The sequence below is a fragment of the Protopterus annectens genome, chromosome 10.part0 (genome assembly GCF_019279795.1).
Source record: "Protopterus annectens isolate FY-2018-M chromosome 10.part0, PAN1.0, whole genome shotgun sequence".
NCBI classification, from domain to species: domain Eukaryota; kingdom Metazoa; phylum Chordata; order Ceratodontiformes; family Protopteridae; genus Protopterus; species Protopterus annectens.
This window is the reverse complement of record NC_056744.1, coordinates 1,651,919,024-1,651,932,252: the sequence shown is the minus strand read 5'-3', so window position 1 is coordinate 1,651,932,252 and position 13,229 is coordinate 1,651,919,024. Positions and strand designations below refer to the sequence as shown.

General features: G+C 39.2%; 1 protein-coding gene across 1 annotated transcript in view; it reads right to left on the bottom strand.

Annotated features, from left to right (window-relative positions):
* Positions 1-13,229, bottom strand: part of LOC122813860 (zinc finger protein 550-like) — a 145,907-nt gene that overhangs the window by 109,805 nt on the left and 22,873 nt on the right. The gene's annotated exons all lie outside the window — the stretch shown is intronic.

The window sequence follows — 13,229 nt, the reverse complement described above, 5'->3', positions numbered from 1 at the left end:
TGTATCACTGGTGACCTGCTACTGGAATGAAGACAGAACCCACCAGTATGGCTGGCTAAGAGAGAGGACCACCAGCAGTCAAGGATGCTCTGCGGAGGAGTAGGAGGGGGATACATACTCAATAAGAACATAACCTTTACTGGGTAAAAGTTATTTATATGGGAAAAAATATATGAATATTGTAGTATTTATGAAGATACTAGACTCATGCCAGTCACAAACTCATACTTAATCATTAAATCAAAATAATGGAAGACTTGTTTTCATAAACACACACACACAAATAAATAAATAAATAAATAAACAGCATCTTCAAAATAAAGTTCAGTCAATAAAGTTTACCACTCCATGGAAAATTCCATCAGAACACATGCAAGCCTCTTTCCAAGGTCCACCTTCAATCATGCTCAGGTATTCCACAACATACTTCCATTCTCAGCCACAAAAACCTCCAGGCCTTTCTCCAAGGTCTCACTCTTAATTCCGCAATTTAATCAGTTTATAAATGAAGCTGCACAGACTAGCCCCAATCCATGGTTCCAGTATCTCACGACCCTTCCACTGATGAGCTCTCTCACTCAATTTCACCTTCCAAACTGCTCTGTTTTAGACTGAAATGAAGTCCCTGTGACTGACCATTATTTGCTGGCTATATATTTAAAGAAACATACATATTTTAACACATTTTCCATTAAGACAGTACAAAGTCACAAGAATTTAATAAAGTTTGTTTTTACAGCATCAACAAGCTCCATGTGCAACAAGTACCCCTTTCTAAACACAAAATGAGGTGATTCAGACTCCTCTTGATAGGTAGTCTGTCTTATACAACCTGACAATTCACTTATGGGGCACAATATATTCTCTATCAGATAACACTTTTCTACTATAGCTCCTATAAGTCATTCCTACATAATTTCCTTTTACTGCTATTTATCTTGGTTCTGATATTTTGAATGAAGCATCATCTGCCCTTCTGCAGAAGTTTTCATGTAAACTGAATTAATGTAGAAAATTATCTTCATCAAATTGCTCTTACTACCCAACAGAAACTTCTATTTGACTGCAGCCTGTGTCACAGGTGTTACCCCTTTTAGCTCATACTGTAACTCTGCCTGTTCCTTAACATCTCTCTTTTACTGGATGTTATGCTATGGAAGTCACTCTTTTATAACTGTGTGTGTAAATTATCTACTCCATACCTAAACAGGCTCTTCCCTTTATCAAACAGGATATCCCAAGTGTTGCAAGCTTCCCTAATATCAACTCTTAAATTTACTTACCAGCTGTCAAAATGTTTCCTTTCCTAGGGATGCTGTGTATACCCCCTAAAATTAATCTTGTATATTACTTCTATCTCCGAACACTTGTTTCTTATACAGAATGCATGAATATCTTTTGCTAACCTCTGTACCTTTTCTCCTTATATTTTCCTTACAGGTTTCTGCCTTACTCACTTGTCGCTGCTGTCAGTAAGTTCACTGTACTGCTGAAATCTGTCTGTTAAAAAGGCAGCATCCATTCTTTTTAAAAAGCATTTTCATTGCACTCACTGAATTACTGTCATGGAGATTATATGCATGCAATGAAATACACAATTCTTTTCCATCAACAGTTTTAACTTAGTGCTAAGGGCAAATGCTATGCCTGTTTCACTCTTGCTTGGCATCAGACACCATTCTGCACAACTTATCTACTCACACTGTGTACAGCTCCAACAGTCTCCATGTTAATGTGTTCTTCAGCTAGACAGTTCAGGTTTGATTCTCTATGTAATGCAGGACTACTATGCACTTTTACTTCCTATATGTTCTGTTCTTCTATCCTGTCACTCCCATTTATGACATTTGCTCTGAAGATTTTACTTCCCCCACTATGCAAATCATCTTATTTAACAGGCATCTACTTGGTTAAAATTTATGCGGTTTACTGTTAAGTCCACTTCCTTTAGCAGCTTGGTTCTCTACCTTAGTTTGAACGGAGGGCAGTCCTTTATTTTTTTGTTTTCTTCTTTACTGTTACCCTTTTACTTCAAAGGGTAACAGTACACTTTCAATTGCATTTTCCGTTTTACTTTAGCAGAAATAGGCTCAGATCTCTGCACTCTCCTTCTTATCTCACTGCCTTACACTTGCTCCGTTCTGAAGGTCCTCATGCAAGCGCCTTTCTTCCACCTGTATCTAATCTGTATCTATACTAATAGTTCATGCAAGCTTCTGTGCATGTCTGTAAGGTAGATATTCCTTAAGTTTCTATATGGATATGCCTTACAGCTCTAGACTCAGAATTCCACATCAGTTCATTTATGTTTCTATACTGACATCCCTTATGGTTCTACATTCGGTATCATCTCTTTACCTCATTTTCATTTCCTATAGTAACATCTCCTATAGTTTTAGTTTTTACTGGTCTGTTAGCCCAACACACTTCTAAAAATAGACAGAATCCTTCTGACCACCAGCAAGCTTTGGCTCTGTCTGTTTCAATCTCTGCCTCATTTAATTTTTCTGTTTCCTTCTCTTCACCAACCTGATGTGCAGAACCCCTTCCTCTATGTTTTACACAGGAATCTCTTTGGGACTCTGTTCAGTGTCACCTTGTCTCTCAGCACACACTAGCTTATTTTTCTTACTTTCTCTACATTCCTCTCCCTCCATTTAAGGGTGAATCAACATTACTCCTTCAGTAATCTATCCCTTTCCTAGGACAGAAGGATACCACAGAATGGATGCAAACCAACTTCTCATGTACTGCTTCTTCTCTATGTCTCTCTGAAAAGGAAGTTCTGAACATATTTCATCTCCTTCTGTTTCAGGGTGAGTACATGTCACTCTTTCATTGCATTTTTATTAGCCAAGATGTTTTCTTCTACCTTTGTAGGAACATTTACCACTTTCTGTTTCCTTTTTTCCTTCATGTCCATCAGAAAAGGAAATCTCAGAACAAATTGCATCCACCTACATTACTGTGACACTGCTTACAATTAACTGCCGCCAAGATTCCTGATTTTTCTGTCACACACTAAAAAAGTGGGTTTAGATCTCTGGTTGGGTACTATGTCTCCTTCTAACTACATTGAACCAACCTGTTGCGGGTAGACTACCGTCTCTGAACTCTCACATATTGCTTATTGTCCTCTACTCTGGTTTTCCTTTTTAACTGGAAAGAAAGTTCAAAATATGACCCAGCTTGTAGATTTTTTATTCTAAAACTTACTTCCATATGGTGTGCTTTCTCAGTGAGAGATTTCTTCTTTTCAGTACTACTAATCACTTACATTTCCTGCCTTGAAGGACTTTCAATCTGCAAATATTCCTCTGCTCTCTGCCTTGTACCACTGTCAAACCACAATTACACATACTCCTTGCTTTGTAACACTTTTCAAATTTCACTGGCTTAGTCTCTCTCTCTCTTATTTTTACTTATTTTACACTTAGATGTTGGTCCATCCTTCCAGGCTGCAATACTCTGATGTAAAAGTCTCAAACTAAAAGCAGTTAGATCTTGGCAAGACGTAATATTTTGGTGTGCAGACCTCACACCTCTGCAGATTCTGCTCTTGCTGGCTGAAACGTAGTGAGCAAGCTCTTTTCTTTTGTTTTTTTCTAGGCCAACTCCCTAGTCCAGATTTTGCCTCTATATTGCTGCTGTACTCACCATCCTCCCCATTTTTATATGGAATATTAGGTTACTGCTCTCTCTTCATTATCTGTAGTCAGCACAGTGGTGCAGCAGTTAGCATTGTCGCCTCACATCAAGAGGTTCTCTGGTACGATTCTTGGCTGGGGTGTCTTCTGTGCAAAGTCTGTATGTATGTCCTCCCTGCGTTCACCTGGGTTTCCTCCGTGTGCTCCGGTTTCCTCCCACATTCCAAAAGACATGCATCTGGAGCATTTCTCCCTGGGTCTCTGCTGAAAAAGGGCTCTGTCCCAGTCACACTTTCCTGGTAAACAAATATTAAATAAATAAATAAGTAAATAAATACATTTTATATACATCAGATTTCTACAATATATCTATGAATTCTCTCTTATCTCACATTTTGTATAGTGCTTGAAAATGGGAAAAATGTTTTCCTAATATTTACTTATGGGCCATATCAGGGGTTACAACCACAGAGCATAAAATTTACAGCCCTGTTTCAAGCAGATCAGAGTTTGATCCTCTCAGGACAGGCAGACAGGATGGGTTGCACAACTTATCTATCACATGCAATAGCGCATATCCACAGTTTCATGTAATGAGATAAGAATATTAACAATCAAAAATTAGATTAGGTTTATACAACAGGGAGCCCTTGATAAAGGATATTGTGCTTTAAGCATCTAGAAGTGCTTGAATCACTCATGCTTATAAAAATATAGTACATTTTAACCTAGTAACACTTGGTACACTTGTTATTCCAAATGATGGAACACACATTTCTAAAATTTGCTTTTCAGTTCTCATATTGGTAATTCCTTTACATAACTTTGCAAAGTGACCTTTCCCTTCACATTTGTAACCAATTAACACATTATTCTTTATATTTTGTTTTAATAAAAATGATACATTTATTTCTAAACTTTCAACCTTTGAAACAAAGACTGCACTTTTTAAACATTTTGCTATTAACCAAAACTCTTATATTGTTCTTTACAGTTGTTGTCAAGTTCAGGCAAAAACTTTAACATCTGTTATACAAATACCAGATGCTATAAAATAAAAGACCAGTTACAAAATTTTACTCCTTGTATTATATAAACACTAGCTAACAGTTCCTTAACATAGCTCCTACTTGATTAAGTACCTATGTGGCAGAGATCCAAGTTGGCAGTTTTGTTATCCAGTCACACAAGCTACTGCTGCAAATGTCTCAGTTGTTGTTCTGTCCTATTTATTTTTATTTATTTAACATTTGTTGACTGGGAAAGTCCGACTTGGAACGAGCCAATTGTCAGTGGAGGCCCAGGGAGAAACACTCCAGACTTATGTCTTTTTAAAGTGGGAGGAAATCGGAGCATCCAGAGGAAACCAACACAAACGCAGGGAGGACATGCAGACTCCGCACAGAAGGCACCCCAGATGAGAATCAAACCAGAGAAACTCTTGCTGTGAGGCAACAATGCTACCACTGCGCCGTCCATTGTCTATGAGTCCACCAGTCTCTGCAGCAATGCCTCCATGCTTACAGATATAGAAACTCACAAAGCCACAGTTTTCGCAGGTCAAAGAATAAAAAGGAACATGAGATTGTTTTCCCTCCACAGAGACAGATTTCCACCAACAGGAATTTGTCATCTCTATAGGACATTGTCTCAACCATCATGACTCGTCTCTGGCCACAAACTGTATCTCTTATTTTTGTGAGGGAACAGAAATAACAAAAGTACAGACAGCAATCAGTGTTAAGTTGGAACACAGCCTTAATTTTAGATTAAGTAATACCTGCATGAGCAGTTGTCAATTTGGGGAAATTGCTCCTACCTTTAGGTTTAAACTTGATTTACTGACAATGTACACAGTTTTGTGTATTGTCCTAAGTTAATAAATATGGGATAGAGATTTTGGAAAATTTACTTACTTTTTTGTCTGCTGGGTTTTCAGTAAAGCGAAAAGTCTTGAAAAATGTGTGATAGATTGACACAGACATTAAAAGAAACAACTGTATAAAAGACCAGCCTACCAAACAGTCTGCACACACAAAACAGAATTTAGAAATACACATTCTACAGAACTGTCATACACAATAGGTGGGAGTAACACCCTTCTACCTTAATGGCTATTCTTTCTACATCATTTCAGAATGTAGACAGCCACAGGTATAGACAAAAAGGAAAAAAAAAAAAAGAGAGTACTGAATTATATTAAGAAATGTAGGGTGCTACTAGCAATGTTGCAGGAGACACATTTGGATAAAAATAAGTGTGTGAATTTATTTGACAGAGGATTTCAGGATGGTTACTACTTCCATATAAAAGCATCAGACAAAATAGCAGAACCCCTAATTTATATTTATAACCTCTCACTTAGCACAGGAATTGTTCCACCAGCCCTTAATTATACCTCTTCTAAGGTACCCCAGCCCAAAACCCATAAACAGTATTGACCTATCTGTACTCTTTAGTCTCTTGCAAAGATATTTTGAAAGAGTTCTTTAAGCAACTGCTTAAACGTTTTAATAGTTTTGGGATTCTATCGGATAGACAGCATGGATGCAGAAACAGGTTTAGCACAAACATCACTATAGTCTCAGCAAATTATACTGTCTAGAGTAACCCAAATGATAGTCCCCTTATAGCAGGTATTTTTGTGAACTTGACCCATGACTTTGAAACTGCTGAACACAAAATTCTGCTTGCTAAGTTTTAAAAATTCAGTTTGGGAGAAATGCCATGACCTGGTTGGATAGCTATCTTCACAGCAAGACATTTAAAGTTTACTCTAACAATCAGATGTCCACTAATGGGACACTAAAATTAGATGTCCCTCAATAATATGTTTTAGGCTTCCTACTGTTTTATTTATTCATTAATGATGCTACTTGTGATGTCCCTGCTCTGGGCCAGTAATCAAGGTGTCTTAATCCTCACCACTGACAGTGGAGAGGAGCATTCACTTGGAACAAAAATAGATGCACACAGTATTTCTAGATGCAGTTCTCTGCACCAAGCACTATTTCCCTTATGAGCACACAGGGAACACACTCAGTCTGGGGGCGGGGTTTCCCTCTCTCTATCCAGGCCCACTGTAAGACTCCCCACTAGAACAGTTGTAGAGTTGAGTCCTCAGTAGACAGTGTTCCAAGACAAATACTCCACCACCCTCTCTGTGAAGCCAGTGCTCTGTGTCCCTGTTCACACAGACAGAGACACACACAAAGACACACACAGACACACCTGGGAAAGGCTGGCACAGATTTCCCAGCTAGGCCCAGACTATATGGTAGGTTCACTGCCATCAGCCAGCTACTTCAAAGCTGTTACAAGGGTACCCAATTATACGGAGTAAAATTAACACTAATACAAATGGTAGTGTTTGACCAATGCAGCAAGGCTTTCAGGAGCAGCCACAGTATCACTAAATAAATAGTACTCTCAAAAGTTAAATATTCTCTAAAAGACCAGCCACAATGAAAAGTTTAAATGTATTTAATAATAAATAATAAAAAGAACATGAAAATACTCAATATCTATTTACAATAAAACACCAAAGTTTCAATCACATAAAATATTAAACACAGATGGATAAAGTCACACAGATACAGAAAAACATTACTTAACTAATCTCTGTATATTTTCCTGACTGATCTAAAGAATTACTATTCACTGGTTACTTACATAAGCAAGGCAACATGAAATGGGTGAGTAATGCTTCTTTGTCTGGTTTCAAAAACAGACTGCTCTGAGACTTGTCCAGGCATAGCTGGTTATACCTCACATCATCACATCTCTACCCCTTTGAAGACTCAAGCTAGTTTTTCAAGTGACCCTTGAGAAACTTGGCTTGAGGGACATGAGCCTGTCTGGGAACACATTAACATACCGTGTCTTCACAGTCCATCTGCACTAGCATTGCTGACCCCACTGCTGCACTGTCATGTCATATGCCTGCAACCTTAATAATTTGGCATTTTGCTGGCTGGCTCGATATAGCCATAGATCCCCCTCAGACTCCTCCTGCCTCTCACTGCAAACACTTAGCACAAAGGCCTCCCTATCATGGTAAGACTCCATCATGTTAACATAGTACAATCTGTACCTCTGCCTCCTGCCTAGCAGGTTTACCATGTAGTTATCATCACCGACCTTCCTCACCACTTCAAAGGATCCCTACCAAGCTGCCTGCAGCTTATTGTGTCTGACAAGAATGAGCACCATAAACTGCTGTGCCACAGAATACTGTCGGGCTTGAGCATTCCTGTCATACCAGACAGTTTCCTGCTGTTGGGCTCCTACCAGGTTCTTGTGGGCCAAGCCCATGAGCTCCCTAAGCCCTGTCTTGTGGTTTAGCACATATACCACAGCACACTCCTTGTGGGAAGGCCCCCTCACATTGTATGCCCATACAGGAACTCAAATGATGAAAGAAAGTGGATTCCTAGGGTACCTCTCTGTATGCAAACAGCAGATGGGGCAAAAATTTGGCACACACACTCTTAAACTGGTCTACAAATGCTTGTAGCATGGTCTTTAGTGTAGAGTTTAACCTCTTCACAAGACCATTATTCCGGGGGTGGTAGGAAGTGGTTCTTAGGTGCTTCACCCCACAGCATTCCCACAGAAAAGACAGCATATCTGACAAGAAATTGGCACCTCTGTCAGTCAGTATTTCTCTCTGGAAACCTACCCTGCTGAAAATCTCTAACAAAGCATTTGCCACCATCTCTGCCTCGATGGAGGACAGAGTCACCACCTCAGGGTATTTAGTAGCATAATCAAATACTACCAGGAAATACTTCTTCCCTGTGGAACTTGGGTACTCAAAGGCCCTACAATATCCATAGCTACCCTCTGAAATGGCTCCATAATCACAGGCAAATGCATCAAAGGAACTTTGACCATCTCTCCTGCCTTGCTTACTTTCTGGCACTGCTCACAGATCCTGCAGTACCCTGTTACATCCCTTGCAATCCCAGGACAATAATAGTTCTGCATAAGTCAATTGGTATGCTTTGTGCCTATATAACCTGCAAAAGGAATGTCATTAGCACTTCTAGCCATAGCCTGATGGTAGGCTCTGGGCACTACCAACTGTTGTATTAGCTCACCCTCTAGCCCTCCTTCAGGGGTCTGCTCTCTATACAGTAACCCTTTCTTCCAGTATATAGACTCCCATTTCCTTGAGAATCAGATGCCTCCCTAGCTACCTCCCTCAAGCCTCTTAGTGTAGGGTCCGAGAGCTGAGCCTGTCTCAGCTCTACCTTTCTGACCCTTTCCAGCTCCCCTTGCATAAGAAGTCTGGTATCCTTTGACAGCGGTACCTCACAGTCACAGCATGGGTACTACCACTCACCTCTGCCCTTGCAGTCACACTCTGTCCAAGGGAACATCAGTACCTACTGTCAGCTGTGGCTCACCTTGAGGCTCACTGCTACAGGGTAGCTCTCTCCCTGAAATAGCCACATCACCAGCCCCAGCTTCAGGTGTGGGGTCTGTCTGGGTCTCCTGCAGGCTATCAGACCAACATGCCTGTCTCCTAGTCTGATTGAGTGTCACTGCATGCACAAAAAGTACTGCATTTTCAAAATCATTCCCTATCAAGACATCGGCAAAGATATCCTCAAACACACCTACTTGTTTGGTTCATTTTCCAACCTCCCAGTCAAGGTGAACCCTGGCCAAAGGCATTTAGAATAGTGTCCCTCCTAAAGCTCTGACTAGAATGGACTGCTCAACAAGTACTGCTGCTGTTTAACCACTGCAGGCTTCACAATGGTTATGTCAGAAGCTGTCTCTCTCTTAGCTGTGGCCTGTTTTTCATCAACTAAGATAGGATATACACTCCAGTGAAAGCCTGGTACCCCTGTTGTCTCCAAACAACTTACCACTGGCATACTGTTACGCCCACTTGCTGGCAACCCCACCTTGCTTCCGTGGACATCTATATGCTACATGGCCCCACTTGTTACATTTCAAACATCTAACCCTCGATCCTGGTCATGTAGCTGAACTAGTGGCTTCCCCTGGCACTGGTGGAGTCTGTTGGGGTGGTTTAGGCTGCACACCATGGGTTCTCTTATATCCATGTGAAGCACTAGGTATCCCCTTTTTGTGCAGTGATGCCCTGCTTGCAAACTACAGATCCCCTTTTTTCCCCAGCTCATCTGCAGAGTTACACTCATGGTCTGCCAACCAGATTCTCATGTCCTCAGGCAAAGTCTTAGGGCTTGTTCCCTCACCAAAGGATCTGCCAACCTTTGAAATGTGGTGACCTGACACTCACCCACCTATGAAAATAAGTGCTTAAGTCAGCAATATAATCACGTACACTTCATCTGCCTTGCGTCTATGCTCATGAAACTTTTTTCTGTAAGTTTCAGGTGTTAACATTCCAATAAACATTGTTTTACTTTATCTTAGTTTAAACAATCAGTATCAGACAATTTAGAAATTGCAGTTACAACTTTACCATGGAGTAAGGGGGTCAGGAACCATACCCAAAGCTCTTGGTCAACATTATACTGTATACATACTTAATATATGAATAAAACTATCAAAATTATCACCCTCTTTAAACTGTGGATGAAATTTACTGACTTTTATTGCTTCTGGGGTTCTGTTATTCCCCTTCCCATTATCTCCATGACCCTGACGAAGAGTAAGCATCTCCCTCTCATGTTGCATTGTTTCTTATTTTCTTTGGCCTCCAAATGACGCAATCTCTCATTTTCTTCAGCCTCCAAATGCTGCAGTCTCTCTCTGCTGACTAATTCCAAACACTTAGCCTCCAGTTCAAGTCTCTAACTCCAGATGGATTTTAAGTCCTATGAGAAAAAAGTAAACTGTCCTGTTTCTGAAGGCTGCAAATCCACATCATCAGACTGGTTATCCTCCTGGTTGCTGGTCTGGGCTACAACTAAAACTAAGGCTGGAATAATTTCCTCTTTAGTCAGTTTGGCATGCACCCATCATTTGGCTTCACACACCATGGCCAACTTTTTCTTTGTCGGCTTGCCATAATCCTCTGCTGACATCTTTGCCTGCTTTTACTGACTAAACTAAACTAACAAAAAATAAATAAAACTGTTGTGAAAATTAAACTCTACATGTTTACCTTATGGCTGCTGAGAGTACACACACCTTCAGTGACAACTGCTTACAGGCTACAGAGGTTCAATTAATATCCACACCACCGCTCACCAATATGTGGTGCCCCTGCTCTGGACCAGTAATCAAGGAGTCTTAATCCTGATCACTGACATTGGAGAGGAGTGTTCACTTGGAACAAAAATAGATGCACACAGTATTTCCAAATCCAGCTCTCTGCACCAAGCACAATTTCCCTTAAGAGCACACCGGAAACACTCAGTCTGGGGGCTGGGTTTCTCTCTCTCACTCTCTGTTACTCTCATATATTAAAACATTCTCTAAAAAAGACCAGCCGCAATGAAAAATGTAAATACATTTAATAATAAATAATAAAAGAACATGAAAATACTAAATATCTATTTAAAATAAACAACAGAGTTTCAATCACAGAAAATATTAAAAACAACAAGATGGATAGATTCACACAGATATAGAAAAAACAGTACTTAACTAATTTCACTATATTTTCTTGAGTGATTTAAACAATTACTATTACCTGGTTACTTTCTAAAGCAAGGCAAGATGAAGTTGGTGTTTGTGAGCGATCCATTTTGTCAGGTTTCAAAAACAAATTGCTCATGAATCTTCTCCTGGCATAGCTGGCAATACTTCATATCATCACACTACTTAAAAAAATCACCTGAATTTAACATTACCCTCTTTGCAGATGATATTTTATTATTCCATAGAAAAAGATGTCTCAAAGTCCTGCAATCTGAACTCCAGCAATAATTTTTTAATCTTTATCAGTAGCCAGAGCAAAATAAACTCCAAATTAACCACAAAAATAGAGAAGGGCATGGAATACCTGGGAGGGTTGTGACTCTGTGAGGAGGGTGGTGGCTTGGTGCTTCCTAAACATAACTCAGCTGGGCCCCACACTTGCTAAGACCAGCCCTTCTGCCACAACACAGAATGGCTTCTCTGGATCATACTATTAAATTAATTTTATGAACTGCCTTGTGTAAACCAGGGTCAAACAAATGGAACATAAATAAATCTGGACATCTTTAACCTCATTAATTTATTTGAAAGAGTAACTATGCAGTGAATACTGTTTATGCAGTGCATACAGCATATCTGGATCTGGCCAACACCTTTTTCACTATTCCCCATGCAGGCATTATTGACAGCCTAGAAAATAGGAGTATAAATCCTTACATTTTGCTGTGAATAGCTAACTGCTCATCAGACAGAACCCATAATGTGAGAGTCACATATGCCACTTCTGAAAGTAAAAAGTTTACCAGTGGTGCACCACACAGCTCAGTTTTGGGCTATCTCCTATTTGGCATAAATTTTGCAGACCTTCAGGCCAGCACTGCTGGTCTATGGTTAACAAAATTTGCAGACAACTGTAAACTGATTGTTATTTGATCTTCAGCTGACTCACATATACTGCAACAAGGGATAACCAAGGTCAACAACTGGCAATGGTCTCACATTAAATGTAAAAAAATGAAGCGTAGTTCATTCTGGTAAACAGAACAGTTTCACTAAACATACAGGGAATGCACCCCTCCAATAAGACATTGTTATAAGGGATTTAAGCAAATTTACTGATATTTCATTATCATTTGACCATCATGTCTCCACAGTAGTTCAAAAAGCCTTTTATCTGGCTCATCTAATTTCAAAGTTATCTCCACTGGTTCCAAAGAAGTGTTAATTCTCCTTTATTCATATCTTAGCATACCCATTATTGAATATAATGCACATTTTGGCATGTATTTGCCTTAACATATCACATAGCTTGAGAGGCCTCAGAGACTCATAACTAAAAAGATCAGTGGCCTCAAAAATCTTGCTTGGTCATCAGAGAGACTGGTAGCCCTTTTTCTGTACTCAGACTCTTACAAAGTCCACCATGGTGTAAAGAAGAAATTGTAGATCAACCACCGAGAGTAAGCAGATCCTTTATTTTACATAGAGTAAGTGGCGCGCGGCTATGCTATCACGCAGCTTCTTCAGACGAATGTAACACAATAAAAAATGTCTCTATATATATAGTATTCTAGTAATAAATTGATCAGTTAATTAGTACAATTGAGTCAATTAAATAAGGTATATAGCTGATGCATTTAAAGATATAAACTCCAAGTACTTACAAAGCTTCTTACAAACACCGAAGCTTGTAGAACATTACATAAAATCTATGCTGCTATTGAATAAAAGTGTATCGCAACTTGGTTAATAACCAGTAAATTGTTGCATATCAACTGTCTATGATCTTAAGAGTTTATATATATGTATATTAATAAATAAAGCAAGTCTCACACCCTCAATACATAACTCTCAAAAGCATGTTTTAAAACAATATAAAATCTGCAAACACATATAATAAAAATGTATTTAAAATATATATATATCATTATTCTATTTATATTGTTTATTTTAAACTTATATCAAGAAATCTTAAAAACTCTTTAAAATTATTTA